General features: G+C 44.1%; 1 protein-coding gene across 1 annotated transcript in view; it reads left to right on the top strand.

The window, feature by feature from the left end:
• Nucleotides 1–11,599: 11,599 nt before the first annotated feature.
• Nucleotides 11,600–15,371, top strand: part of C2H5orf63 (chromosome 2 C5orf63 homolog) — a 74,562-nt gene continuing 70,790 nt past the window's right edge. Inside the window, exon 1 of the mRNA XM_040420211.1 lies at nucleotides 11,600–11,717. The gene's annotated coding sequence lies outside the window, so the exon portion shown is untranslated. The remainder of the gene's footprint in view (nucleotides 11,718–15,371) is intronic.

The following is a 15,371-nucleotide window of genomic DNA, read 5'->3' as shown; positions in this document are numbered from 1 at the left end:
AAGACTTCTTCACAGAAGTTCGGGTTTGGGTTAGGTGTTGTGTAGATTGTATTATTCTCCCTTATAACATGGTTATAAGGGAAAATAATAGCATTCTTAACCACTTGCCATCTGGGCCATTTGCCCCCTTCCTGACCAGGCCTAATTTTGCAAAACTGACATATCTCACTTTATGTGGTAATAACTTTGGAACGCCTTTACTTATCCAAGTCATTCAGAGATTGTTTTCTCGTGACACATTGTACTTCATGACAGGCATAAATTTGAGTCAAAATATTTCACCTTTATTTATGAAAAAATCCCAAATTTACCAAAAATTTGGAAAAATTCGCAATTTACTACATTTCAATTTCTCTGCTTTTAAAACAGAAAGTGATACCTCATAAAATATTTATTACTTAACATTCCCCATTAGTCTACTTTATGTTGGCATCATTTTGGAAATGTCATTTTATTTTTTTAGGACGTTAGAAGGCTTAGAAGTTTAGAAGCAATTCTTCAAATATTTAAGAAAATTGCCAAAACCCACTTTTTAAGGACCAGTTCAGGTCTGAAGTCACTTTGTGGGGCCTACATAGTGGTAACCCCCATAAATGACCCCATTGTAGAAACTACACCCCTCAAGGTATTCAAAACCGATTTTACAAACTTTGTTAACCCTTTAGGCGTTCCACAAGTATTAAAAGAAAATGGATATCAAATTTTTAAATTTCACTTTTTTGGCAGATTTTCCATTTTAATCAATTTTTTTCTTTAACACATTGATGGTTAACAGCCAAACAAAACTCAATATTTATTACCCAGATTCTGCGGTTTACAGACTGTTTACATGGGCACACGGCAGGGCGCAGAAGAAAAGGAACTCCACAAGGTTTTTAGATGCCATGTCCCATTTGAAGCCCCTTGATGCACCCTTACAGTAGAAACTCCCAAGAAGTGACCCCATTTTGGAAACTAGGGGATAAGGTGCCAGTTTAATTGCTACTATTTTTGGGTACATATGATTTTTTGATCATTCATTATAACACTTTATGGGGCAAGGTGACCAAAAAATTGGTTGTTTTAGCACAGTTTCTATTTATTTATTTTTACAGCGTTCACCTGAGGGGTTCAATCAAGTGACATTTTTATAGAGCAGATTATTACGGACGTGGCGATACCTAATATGTATACTTTTTCTTATTTAATAAAGTTTTACACAATAATAGCATTTTTGAAACAAAAAAAATTATGTTTTAATGTGTCCATGTTCTGAGAGCTATAGTTTTCTTATGTAGGGGCTAATTTTTTGCGGGATGAGGTGACGGTTTTATTGGTACCATTTTGTGGGACATACGCCTTTTTGATCACTTGGTGTTGCACCTTTTGTGATGTAAGGTGACAAAAATTGCTTGTTTTGACACCGTTTTTTTTTTGTTTTTTTTTACGGTGTTTACCCGAGGGGGTTAGGTCATGTGATATTTTTATAGAGCTGTTTTTTACGGACGCGGCAATACCTAATATGTATGCTTTTTTTTTATTTGTTTCACTTTAACACAATAATAGCATTTTTGAAACCAAAAAAATGATGTTTTAGTGTCTCCATGTTCTAAGAGCTATAGTTTTTTTTATTTTTTGAGAGATTTATGTAGGGGCTCATTTTTTGCGGGATGAGGTGACGGTTTTATTGGTGCCATTTTGTGGGACATACGCGTTTTTTATCATTTGGTGTTGCACCTTTTGTGATGTAAGGTGACAAAAATTGCTTGTTTTGACACCGTTTTTTTTTTTTTTTTTTTACGGTGTTCACCCGAGGGGTTAGGTCATGTGATATTTTTATAGAGCTGGTTTTTACGGATGTGGCAATACCAAATATGTCTATTTTATTTTTAATTTTTTCTATTTTTAAATTTATTTTTTATTTCTTACTTGGGGAATTTTTTTTTTACATGTGAAACCTTTTTTCTATTTTATTTTTTCAACCCTTTATTTTTTTATTTTTTATTTTACACTTTTCGTCCCCCATAAGGTCATACAAGACCTCTGGGGGACATTTACTTCAATTTTTCTTTTTTTTTTCACTGTTGATTTCTCCTGTAACTGGGGCTGATATAGTAGCCCCAGTTACAGGAGAAATGCACCCCCCAGAGAGGCTGTACAGCATAATTCTGCACTGTACAGCCTCAGAGCAGGGCTGATCGAGGTCTGTGAAAGACCTCACACAGTTCCTGCACTCTCCTGTCCCGACGTTCACATGACCGCGGGGCCGGAACAGGAAGCACATAGCGCTTCCTGCTCTGCACACACAGCGCTCGGTGAGCGCTGTGTATGCAGCGATCCAGAAGGCAGGGACACCTGGGAACTGTCCCTGCCTTCTCTCTGGGTTGCCCTGCTGTCACTGACAGCGGGCAACCCGATCAGCAGCTGCACGATTAGCGTGCAGCTGCACTTTCTGAACGGACGTTCAGAAATAGAGAACCACCTCCCGGACGTTTAGGCTGGGTTCACACTTGAGCGTTTTACAGCGCGTTTTACAGCGCGTTTTTCAGCGCTGTAAAACGCTCAACACATGAAAACCAATGCTTCCCTATGGCCCTGGTTCTCACTTGAGCGTTTTACAGCGCTGAAAAACGCGCTGTAAAACGCCCTACGCTCAAACAAGTACTTGAGCTTCTTTGGGGCGTTTTACAACGCGTTTGTGGCCATAGGACATTGCAGTCAATCACACAAACGCGCGTCAAACGTGCGTTTACTATTGCAAAAAACGCGCATAAAAAACGCGCGTCAAAAACGCGCGTTAAACGCGCATATCAAAGACGCTCAGGTCTGAACCCAGCCTTATAGTCTATGGGCGGACGGGAGGTGGTTAATACAGAATGCATAGTACAATAGGGCTGGAGGGGTTAAAAAAAAATTTAAAATAATTTAACTCACCTTAATCCACTTGCTTGCGCAGCCCGGCTTCTCTTCTGTCTTCTTCTTTGAGGAATGGGACCTTTGATGACGTCACTGTGCTCATCACATGGTCCATCACATGATCCATCACCGTGGCGATGGATCATGTGACGGACCATGTGATGAGCGCAGTGACGTCACACAGGTCCTTTTCCTCAAAGAAGAAGACAGAAGAGAAGTAGGGCTGCGCGAACAAGTGGATTAAGGTGAGTTACATTTTTATTTTTATTTTTTTAACCCCTCCAGCCCTATTGTACTATGCATTCTGTATTAAGAATGCTATTATTTTCCCTTATAACCATGTTATAAGGGAAAATAATAATGATCGGGTCTCCATCCCGATCGTCTCCTAACAACCGTGCGTGAAAATGTTTAAACCTTTTAAATCTTTTCCGGCATAGAGTTCCGTCCTAGGGGCTCTATACCGGAAAAGAACTGATCAGGTATATCCCCATGCATTCTGAATGGAGAGCATTCCGTTCAGGATGCATCAGGATGTCTTCCGTTCAGTCTTCTTGACTGATCAGGACAGAGATAAAACTGCAGCATGCTACGGTTTTATCTCTGGCCAACACAAACTGAAGACTTGCCTGAATGTCGGATCCGGCATTTTATTCCATAGAAATGTATTAGTGCCGGATCCGGCATTCAAAATACCGGAATGCCGGATCCGTCCAGCCGGTCTGTGCATGCGCAGACCGAAAAAAAAGGTGAAAAAAATCAATTTTGGATCCGTTTTCCGGATGACACCGGAAAGACTGATCCGGCATTTCAATGCATTTGTGAGACAGATCAGGATCCTGATCAGTCTTACAAATGCCATCAGTTGGCATACGTTTTGCCGGATCTTGCGACGGAACTGCTTGCCGAATCACTCTGCTGCAAGTGTGAAAGTAGCCTATGCCGGAAAAGAAAAACGCAAGTGTAAAAGTACCCTTAGAAAGAGATTGTCATGTACTATATGATGTCTGATTTTAATTTTTTACATCAGTCAAGGAGTAACCACTTTAACGATTCATTTCCCAATTTATAAATTGATGTTATGGAGCAATTTGTGGCTACCCACTGGACAAAATTACTGTCGAGTTGCATCCATCATGCCCTTTTGATTGTAAAATAGAGATAGACATATGGTAAAAATTCCACGGCACTCCCATAGGTTGTAGTTAAAAAATGTGTTCTTTAATTACCAACGCAACGTTTCAGTCCTCTCACTGGGACTTTTTTCACTGCTTGAAAAAAGTCCCAGTGAGAAGTGCCGTGGAATTTTTACCAGATGTCTACTTTGGATAAAGGATTGTCTCCATCGCCGCTGGCACACCAATTACTTTTGTCCTGCGGTGCCGCTTTCATTTCTTTGTTGCATAGATAGATAGATAGATAGATAGATAGATAGATAGATAGATAGATTTTAACTTTTTGTAATTTGGTTTGGCAGGGCTCATTTCCGTGATAGCATACCCATGACAGCTGACAGCGTAAATGCACTTACTACCTGTGATGTTTTTTGGTTCACTGTTGAACAGGAAAAGTATAAATGCCAAACTGGATGCTGTAGGCTCATTCATCAGGCCTAAGTGACAGTGAAAACTTATTATGTGCTAGATATCATTTTCAGCCAAACTGCTCCCCCTGGTGTTCAAAGGGTTGAACTACAATGTGTACAATGGAATTTGACATCAATACCCAGCTGTATCAAGATCTGAGTTTTACATCTCCTCTTCAATAATAATTATTTTTAGCAACAAAAAAAAACCGGAAGCAGCCAGATGTTACACACCAGCCAATAGAAAATTACAAAAAATACTACAAACACAGAAGCAGTGTTTTATCACATTTACCTAGAGTTTTTTGATCCCTTGGTGTTAATTTGAAATCTCAGCATGCTCTGGGTGTGGAATTTTTTCAAATATTTCCCATTTGGAAAAATAAAAAAGTCAGGAAAAAGTGTGACCAAAAAAATAGAGCCTGAATGGAGCCTTATTACAATGGATCAGCAAAAAAAAACGGATCAGCCCAAAAAAAAACGGATGCCATACGCAACGTCATCCGTTTTTTTTGCGGATCCGCAATTTGCGGACCGCAAAACACATACGGTCGTGTGCATGTAGCCTCATGCACACGACCGTATTTTGTTTCCGTGTCTGATCCGTTTTTTTGGCGGATAGGATGCAGACCCATTCATTTCAATGGGTCCGCAAAAAACGCGGACAGCACACCGTGTGCTGTCCCCATCAGTATGTCCGTTCCGTTGCTCCGCAAAAGAAATAGTGCATGTCCTATTTTTTTCTAGTTTGCGGACAAGAATAGGCATTATTACAAAAAATGGATCCGCAAAAAAAAAAAACGGATGCAATACGGAACGTCATCCGTTTTTTTTGGTGGAACGCAAAACACATACGGTCGTGTGCATGTAGCCTAATACTGATTTATAATGCTGTATGACCCTGAGAGACCTGGCATTTACTGAATTAGGGCTCATTCAGACGGCGGTCCGCTAAACACGCATACCGGCCGTGTGCGTTCTGTATTTTGCGGAACACCTAGGGCCAGCGCTACATATAAATGCCTACTGCAGGGCCACAGAGCAGAACTACAAATGCGGACAGTACACGGTGTGCTATTCGCATCTTTTTCAGCCCTATTAAAATGAATGGGTCCAGACTTGTTCCGCAAAATTCTGGAGCGGATGCGGATCCGTACATATGGCCATTTGAATGAGCCCTTACGATGACAGCATTGTGTGGATGTTCTCTTTTCTCATCTCCATTCAGACCAGGCCATCATGACAATTTATTTCAGCCACATCTCATCTCTGTAGAGTTTACCACACAGACATAATAGAGTCCTCACTTTTCCATCCTCCTCCTCTTCCCTATCCTGGTGCCACCTACAATACTGTGCCCGCTGTGTCCCCCAGCATTTCCCCCTGCAATTATAATGTCACCCTCTGTACTGCCACGAGTAGTTCCCCTGTATTATGTCCCCCAGCATTATTATAATGCCTCTTGCATTAGTATGTCCCCTACCAGTGCCCCCCTGCATCATTATAATACCCTCAGTAGTGCCCCCATGAATTAGTATAATGTCCACCAGTAGTGCCCCGTGCATTAGTATAATGTCCCTCAGTAGTGTTGGCCAGAAAAGAAAAAAAATACTTAGTACTTACCCCAGTAGTACTCCATGCCACCTATCCTGAGAGCCTAAGTTGCCTGTGTGCCGTAACAAAGGCGGACATGACAACATCATTGCGCCATCTTAGATCTGGCACAGGAGGGAGTGCTACGCGACCGCCTGCACCGGTATATTTCCTCATAGGCTTCAGGCCTAATGGCAATGGTCAATTGACACTGACTCACCTTTCAGGGGCCCCCTGTCACGGTCCGTCCAGTGACAGAGGTTAGAAGATCTGAGAGACTGGCTGCACGTTAGGTCATCTGACAGCCTATCTGTTTTCCCTTGTTGCAGTGTTGTTGTTGGTAATGACCACACCTCTTGTCTCAGGTGTAGCTTGTGGTCATTACTGCTCCTCTATTTAGTCTACAGTCGTGGCCAAAAGTTTTGAGAATGACACAAATATTAGTTTTCACAAAGTTTGCTGCTAAACTGCTTTTAGATCTTTGTTTCAGTTGTTTCTGTGATGTAGTGAAATATAATTACACGCACTTCATACGTTTCAAAGGCTTTTATCGACAATTACATGACATTTATGCAAAGAGTCAGTATTTGCAGTGTTGGCCCTTCTTTTTCAGGACCTCTGCAATTCGACTGGGCATGCTCTGAATCAACTTCTGGGCCAATACCTGACTGATAGCAACCCATTCTTCCATAATCACTTCTTGGAGTTTGTCAGAATTAGTGGGTTTTTGTTTGTCCACCCGCCTCTTGAGAATTGACCACAAGTTCTCAATGGGATTAAGATCTGGGGAGTTTCCAGGCCATGGAACCAAAATGTCAATGTTTTGGTCCCCAAGCCACTTAGTTATCACTTTTGCCTTATGGCACGGTGCTCCATCGTGCTGGAAAATGCATTGTTCTTCACCAAACTGTGATTATTGGATTGTTGGAAGAAGTTGCTGTTGGAGGGTGTTTTGGTACCATTCTTTATTCATGGCTGTGTTTTTGGGCAAAATTGTGAGTGAGCCCACTCCCTTGGATGAGAAGCAACCCCACACATGAATCATCTCAGGATGCTTTACTGTTGGCATGACACAGGACTGATGGTAGCGCTCACCTTTTCTTCTCCGGACAAGCCTTTTTCCAGATGCCCTAAACAATCGGAAAGAGGCTTCATCGGAGAATATGACTTTGCCCCAGTCCTCACCAGTCCATTTACCAAACTTTCTGCAGAAGATCAATCTGTCCCTGATGTTTTTTTTGGAGAGAAGTGGCTTCTTTGCTGGCCTTCTTGACACCAGGCCATCTTCCAAAAGTCTTCGCCTCACTGTGCGTGCAGATGCGCTCACACCTGCCTGCTGCCATTCCTGAGCAAGCTCTGCACTGGTGGCACTCCGATCCCGCAGCTGAATCCTCTTTAGGAGACGATCCTGGCGCTTGCTGGACTTTCTTGGACGCCCCGAACCCTTCTTAACAATAGTTGAACCTCTTTCCTTGAAGTTCTTGATGATCCTATAAATTGTTGATTGAGGTGCAATCTTAGTAGCCACAATATCCTTGCCTGTGAAGCCATTTTTATGCAACGCAATGATGGCTGCACGCGTTTCTTTGCAGGTCACCATGGTTAACAATGGAAGAACAATGATTTTAAGCATCACCCTCCTTTTAACATGTCAAGTCTGCCATTTTAACCCAATCAGCCTGACATAATGATCTCCAGCCTTGTACTCGTCACCAATCTCACCTGAGTTAACAAGACGATTACTGAAATGATCTCAGCAGGTCCTTTAATGACAGCAATGAAATCCAGTGGAAAGTTTTTTTTTGGGATTAAGTTAATTTTCATGGCAAAGAAGGACTATGCAATTCATCTGATCACTCTTCATAACATTCTGGAGTATATGCAAAGTGCTATTTTAAAAACTTAAGCAGCAACTTTTCCAATTTCCAATATTTATGTCATTCTCAAAACTTTTGGCCACGACTGTAGACTCACACTTTATACCATGCGGTTGATTAGCTCTTCCAACTCCAGGCAGAGAATGTGTGTGGTCCTCATCTGAGTTCCTGCTCATCCATTTTCTATTAAAGATAAATGTACTTCTCTTGGTATTTTGTTGCTCCCATTTGATCGTTGTTTATTAGGCCTCATGGAGATGCTGGTTCATTCATCTGGGAAGTAACCAGTAGTCTCAGACCCTGTCACTAATCCTAGGGATTTTCAGGGTTACTAGGGCCTAGGTTTACGGTGTATGAACATTCCCACCTTTAGGGTCTATTCATACTGACAGGAGTCTAGGCTAGGTTTAGGGTTTCCTTAGTTGGTCACCATTTCCCTTTTCCTAGCCTTGAGGCCTAGTTCCTGGTCATTTTCCTTCTGTTGTCATTCTGGTGTTCCTCCCCTTCCACTGTGACACCCCCACACAATTGCTTTGACATCCACGGAAGATATCCACAAACATAAATTGACATGCTGTGGCTTTAAAATCCACATCGCATATCACGTTATGTGCAGATTCTGAATTTTTAAAATCTCATTACTACCGTAAATGCTGCCGATTTTTTTGCATGCAATTCCACTGCAGATAATCCACAGCAATAATAAAAAATAGCAAGGAAAACCTCTGGTGATAAAAACTTAACCAACCGTGCCTAGTGGGTGAATAGACTGGGATACTTCTTATATCAATACGTGCCCGACATGTTACACTCTTTGTGTGACTATAGAGCGGTGGTGCATTATATGTTAGAACTGCTATTACCTGGTCAGTTGGCATTGCTGTTTTTTCTGCATTCACCCTGTTGTATCTGACATTATTTCCATTGAGGGGCTATAGCTCGGGCATTATAACATATTGCCAGCTTCTGCTCAATCTGGCAGATTTTATTTTAATGTTTTGCAAGACCTTTTGGATTCTTGGTAGTACTTTTCCCTCTTTTATTTTTTCCCCCCACTTAATGTATGGTATATTGAAGGGTCCTGGTATTAGGGGTATATGTATGTTTTGTTCCCTTTAAATTTCCTACCAAACCATTAAGATATGTGTCAATGGGGTCTATGCCTGTTTAAGTGAATGATGGATGAATGGATCTCCTAAACCCAAGTGTGAATGAAAGCATATACTGTATATGGTTACATATAATGGCATGTCACTGTCATCAGGTTCAGCTTTATCAGGCTCAATACACACCATATACCATGCACAGCTGGCACCACCACACAGGGCAAAACAGATAAGGGGAGGCAGCGATAAACCGCTCCTGCTCTTCATTCTAAGGATCACAGAGGCCGGACCCTGATACGTAATTTCTTTACAACTGGGAAGAACCCTTTAACTGGTGTTTGTAAGTATAAGTATAAGGGCTCATGCTCACAAACGTAAGGGCTCCGTGCACAAGCTGCGCACTGCAAATAGCGGTCCGCAATGCATGGGCACTGCCATGTGCACTCCGTGCTGCGGATGCGGACCCATTGACTTGAATGAGACCGCTATCCGCAAGAAGCGGCCAAAGATAGGACATGTCTTATCATTCACGGTGTCGAGGCCGAAAATTGATCAGAAGTGCTTTGTAGTGTTTCCTTCAGCTTCACTCCACTCCGCAAAAGATGGGTACATGTCATATCTCTGGCTGTATCTTGTAGATCGCAGACCCATTCAAGTCAACTTTTGCGGTCTGCAATATGGGCACGGAGCCCTTACGTTCATGGGCATGAGCCCTAAAAGGTTGAATTTCATAGACATACATGGTCATTTACAAAGACCAGTGTTTTACGCCAGCTTTTAATCTCCTCTGTCCTGCTGGAGAATGCGCCTTATTTATGATGAGGCGTGCGACTTGTCATTAATTAGGCACTCCTCCGGCAGTCCACGCACCTGGAGTAAAAACCACTCAGCCCCAGTCAGGCTAAGTTCATACTTAGGCTACGTTCAGGGGTGCGAACGGATCAACGTTCGTGTGCAAGAGGCCTAACTGATGGAAATAACTGAAGTTACATACTATCCTTTGTAAGTTTGTTGGGGTGGATGTCCCGGCTCCGGCCCAGCCCCCGTCATGCTGTCACCATTTCCAAGTGGCATAAAACGCCTGTGCGACAAAATATTGTTGCATTTGGAACATTTCTTATGCAAAAAAAATTGCATAAAAATATTTACAAACGCATACTTACCAACATTTCAGTTGGTAAAGTCGAAGCATATAATGCCCTGAACCAGCCCGGAAACACCCCGCTCATTTTCGGTCCAGGACTATCTCTGAAAATCAGGGACAGTCCCAGAAAATTTAGGACAGTTGGCAAATATGCAAATGATCCCCATAGAGCAGAGATCAGCAGCCTTCGGCGCTGTTATTGTAACTTCCACAGAATTGAAAGGAGGATTCTGGGAGTTGTAGTTCCAGAACAGCTGGAGTGCGGAGGTTTAGTTTCAACCCAACATGGCACATGAGTACTGGGAAATGGGGAGCATGCCCCCAGTACAACTTTGATTAATCAGTAACACTTGGTGAAACTTTAAGTTCACTCCATTTTATATTCCTCATCATCAATAAGAAGATTTACAACTGCTTTGATAAATATTCAAAAATCAATCCCTTAAAGGGAACCTGTCACCAGGATTTTGAGTATAGAGCTGAGGACATGGGTTGCTAGATGGCCGCTAGCTAGGGTGGCCACTGGCTTCACCCTAGAAAGCCGGACTGACCCAAACCACACCCACAACGCCCCAAACCACCCCCACAATGATCAAAACCACGCCTCCAAACGGCATGAAGCCACGCCCCTGTATCCGTGAAGCCACGCCCCCACAATCGGCTGGGAAAACACGGGGGAGGAGTGGGAAGAACTTTGTGATTGGAAGGTGAGCGGGGCAGCCCGGGGTGCTTCTCTCCCCCTCAGTCAGCCACAGGGAGTCATTTCTGCGGCTCTAGTGACTGACTGGGGGTGAGAGAAGCCTCGGTCAGTTGCTGCAGCTTACGCTCAGACAGCACAATGCTGCTGTCTGAGACGTGAGCCACTGAAAAGGAGGACATCCCTGCGTCCGTCCAGGCACTGCGCCGGAGGGAGGACAGGGAGCCTGAAAACCGGACTGTCCGGCCTAAAACCGGACATCTGGCCACCCTACCGCTAGCACATCCGCAATACCCAGTCCCCATAGCTCTGTGTGCTTTTATTGTGTATAAAAACTATTTGATACATATGCAAATTACCCTGAGATGAGTCAGAGCTTGAAAATATGACTCTTCTCTGGTCACACAAGTAAGATATGACTCTTTTAATGTTAATTTGCATATGTATCAAATAGGTTTTTTTACACAATAAAAGCACACAGAGCTATGGGGACTGGGTATTGGGGATGTGCTAGCGGCCATCTAGCAACCCATGTCCTCAGCTCTATACCCAAAATCCCGGTGACAGGTTCCCTTTAAAGTGATCTGTGTGGAGGCGGCGACGAGGAATACAGATGACATGGACGTCACCGCTGTGATGTAATGAGGTGCAGTATGTATGTGTCCACTAGAGGGCAGTGTCGCCTTATCTGTGGCAGCAGGAAGTAGATGGCTGCTGCTGCTCTCCGTGTCCGGGGCTGCGTGACCTTCCGTGTGACACAGGGTGGGTGCAGCACGTGTGTGTGGACGGATCTTGTCATGTCACCGTGTGTTGTGTGTAGGTGAGGAAATAGCTGTATGATACTGGTGGCATTATATGGTGACTGGGCAGAGTACTGGTGCAGGTGGGGGGTTCTCCATCACATGGAACTGCCTATGAACTATTTCCCATGCTCAATGTGTGCTGTCTGCAGCTGCACTTCCGTTCTGCGGCCCGCAATATAATTAGAATAGGCATTTCTATCATAGTGCCGGTCATGTGTGGTCCGCAAAATGCGGAACGCACTCGGCCGGTGTCTGTGTTTTGCGTACCGCAAAACAGTTGTGGACGTGTGAATGGACCCTTAGGCCTCATGCACACGACCGTTCCGTTTTTTGCGGTCTGCGAAACACGGAAGCCGCCCGTGTGCCTTCCGCAATTTGCGGAACAGAACAGGCGGCCCATTGTAGAAATACCTATTCTTGTCCGCAAAACGGACAAGAATAGGACATGTTATATATATATTTTTTTTTTTGCGGGGCCACGGAATGGAGCAACGGATGCGGTCAGCATACGGAGTGCTGTCCGAATCTTTTGCGGCCCCATTGAAGTGAATGGGTCCGCACCCGAGCAGCAAAAACTGCGGCTCGCATGCGGACCAGAACAACGGTCGTGTGCATGTAGCCTTAATCTGCAATGTATTCCATGCCAAAAACCACCTTGGTTTCTGCTGCAGTTACTTAGAATTTTGAGGATCTACACATTGAATGGAGCCAAACCGTAAGTGAGCACCTGCCGCCACTCCGGATGACATAGCAACAAAGGACATGTCCCTCCGGCACGCATGCGACTTTAAACAACTAGCCGCAAAAGCTGCAGCATTGAAAACAATCGAGGTGGACGCTGCGGTAGGAATCCATGCCTAAATTCTGGCAGCAAAAGATGCCATGTCAGCGTCGCCTGTGGGGACCCTAAATCATGTCGTCGGATTTAGAAAAAAAGTTTAATTGCTCTATTTCAAGGATCAGTAACCTTGTTGTGAAACTACAGTTCCCAGCATGCTTCATTCATTTCTATGAGAGTTCTGAGAAAAGCAGAGGAAGTATGCATGCTGGGAGTTGTAGTTTCACACCAGTTGGAGTGCCAGAGGTTGCTTTACCCTGCTGTATTTCAATGTGTGTAAGGAGTCGTGGGTCTCCTTAAGGCCTCATGCACACAACCGCAAAACGCGGGCACCAGCTGTGTGCGCTCCGCATCTCGGTGCAGACCCATTGACTTCAATGGGTCTGCGATCCGCGAGAAGTGGGAAAAGATAAGATGTCCTCTCTTTTGCAGTGCGGAGGCATAGAAACGGAAACCCACAGGAGACCAAACGCATCTGTGTTGTGTCTGCAGTTTACACGGACACCACAGACGTGTGGATCCGCACATTAAAGTCAATGGATGTGTGTGCTGTCGGTGGAGACCATGGACAGCGCACGTCCGTGTTTTAGTGACTTGTGAATGGAGCCTTAGACCAGTGCTCACAGCGGAGTCTTTAGTACACAGGCTCTGCGCGCCGTGCACTGCCGTACAGGGTCTGTCAGGCACCATACCAAAATATTGTACACTAGAAGCAGTGGTCTAGGACTTACCATCTAAGCATGCCCCAAAAACATCCCAAATCTGAGGTATGTAGGGGTCGCAGTATGACATATGCATGAGGCTAATTTGTGCGCATCTTCCTACCAACCCAGTGCTTATAGAGGGGTCAGCTGTAATATAGTTGGATTGTGCGGTGCTCATCATAATGTGCCAAAATTACTAAGGGAGATGGAAAACGTCTGATATCTGTTTTCATCAGAAGGTTTCTGTGATGTGTAGCAACACATTAATTAAGAAGACGATGTTTTGCTTTTGAGACGAGCTTGACAGATTACTTTGCAGACAGAACGCATTCGTTGTAATTCTACCGTCATGTCGGCTTATTAACCATCACTTTATGGTAGGTAGATTTTTATTTTCCAATTATTTTGAACATTAAAGATTAAAAGTTGTGGGGGCTTCAGAAATTTAAATTGTATTCTAACTTTTACATACAGTACCTGCAAAACAACTACCCACACCACATACAGCACCTGCAAAACAACTACCCACACAGTAAGGATGGTGGCCGTTTTTTGCCGGCACGAAATTAATGTATTTTTTTACAGGGTCTTTTTGGTCACGCATTTTGGTGTTTTTGTCAGACTTTTTTTGTCCTATTGAAAATTCTTGCACAAAGCCTCATTCACATGTCCGTGCTTAAATCCGTGAAAAGGTTGTCAGTGATACAACCGTGAAGCTGCCCGTGAAGGATCCGTGTGTGGTCCATGTGTTTGGTTTTGCTGTCCGTGTGTCATCCGTGCTTCACGGACACTATGCAGCTGAAGAATTATTTTCTAAGCATCTCTTGTTAATTATCCGTGAAAGACGGATGATAGCCGTGTTGCATCCGTGGTTTTCATGTACCCATAGACTATAATGGATACGATGGATCCGTGAACGCAGACAAAATAGAGCATGCATCTGTGCTAAAAAACGGACCGTGGTGAAAAACTGATGTGTGAATATTTCAATGAATTGGGTACATGTGCGGTTTGTAGAGAACACGTACGTCGAACACTGATGTGTGAATAAGGCTCTAGGGTACGGCCGCAAGGTCAGGTTTCTACATGCAGTTTTAGATACCAAAATCCAGAGCGTATCATAAGAGTAAGTATAAGGGTCCATTCACACGTCTGTTTTTTCTTTCCTGATCTGTTCCGTTTTTTAAGGAACAGATCTGGACCAGATCTGGACCCATTAATTTTCAATGGGTCCTGGAAAAAAACGGACAGCTCAATGTCTGATTTTTTTCAGGACCCATTGAAAATAAATGGGTCCAGATCTGGTCCAGATCTGTTCCTTAAAAAACGGAACAGATCAGGAAAGAAAAAACGGACGTGTGAATGGCCCCCTAAGGACAGACTTGGCTGCTGTTTTTTTAATTGAGTCCTGGTTTTGGCTTCCAAAACTGCATTTGGAAACCTGATTGTGTGGACGTACCTTTTAACCTGTTGGGGACACATGACGTACCGGTACGTCATGATGTCCCGGTACTTTAGGACACATGACGTACCGGTACGTCAAGTGTAGTCCGATCACCGGTGGGCGGTGATCGGAACTGGATGCCTGCTCAAATCATTGAGCAGGCACCCTGGGACAATGACATCTGGGACATCTGGGACATTATTTTTATTTTTTTTGTCTGTTAGGTTTAAGGTAAGTACGTTAACACCCGTGCCCCCACACACACGCACACCAAATAAAGTATTCCACGCACGCACACACACTCCCCTATGGCCTGCCGGATGTTCTCGGCCGAGGAGGCATACGCCCAGCTTGCCTCATCATCTAGCGATGATGAGGAGCCCCCAAGGCGGCGGAGATAGGGACCCTGTGGTCCACACTAGTATGAGCAGCTCTGGGGCTCGTACTAGTTTTCGGGCGAGATTCCCGTATTTAACCCCCAGAATGTCCCCCCACTCTGGGTGTTAGCGGGAAACTTGTGTGGGACCTTATGCACCCACTGCTAGATAAGGGTTACCACCTGTACGTGGATAACTTTTATAATAGTATCCCCTTGTTCCAGTCCCTTGCCGCCAGATCCACGTCCGCTTGTGGGACCGCGCAGAAAAATCAACGCGGCCTCCCTACCCACCCCCTCCAGGTACCT

Source organism: Bufo bufo, chromosome 2 (genome assembly GCF_905171765.1).
Source record: "Bufo bufo chromosome 2, aBufBuf1.1, whole genome shotgun sequence".
Taxonomy (NCBI): Eukaryota; Metazoa; Chordata; class Amphibia; order Anura; family Bufonidae; genus Bufo; species Bufo bufo.
Note: the sequence above shows the minus strand (reverse complement) of the source record. Positions and strands in the feature narration are given on the sequence as shown.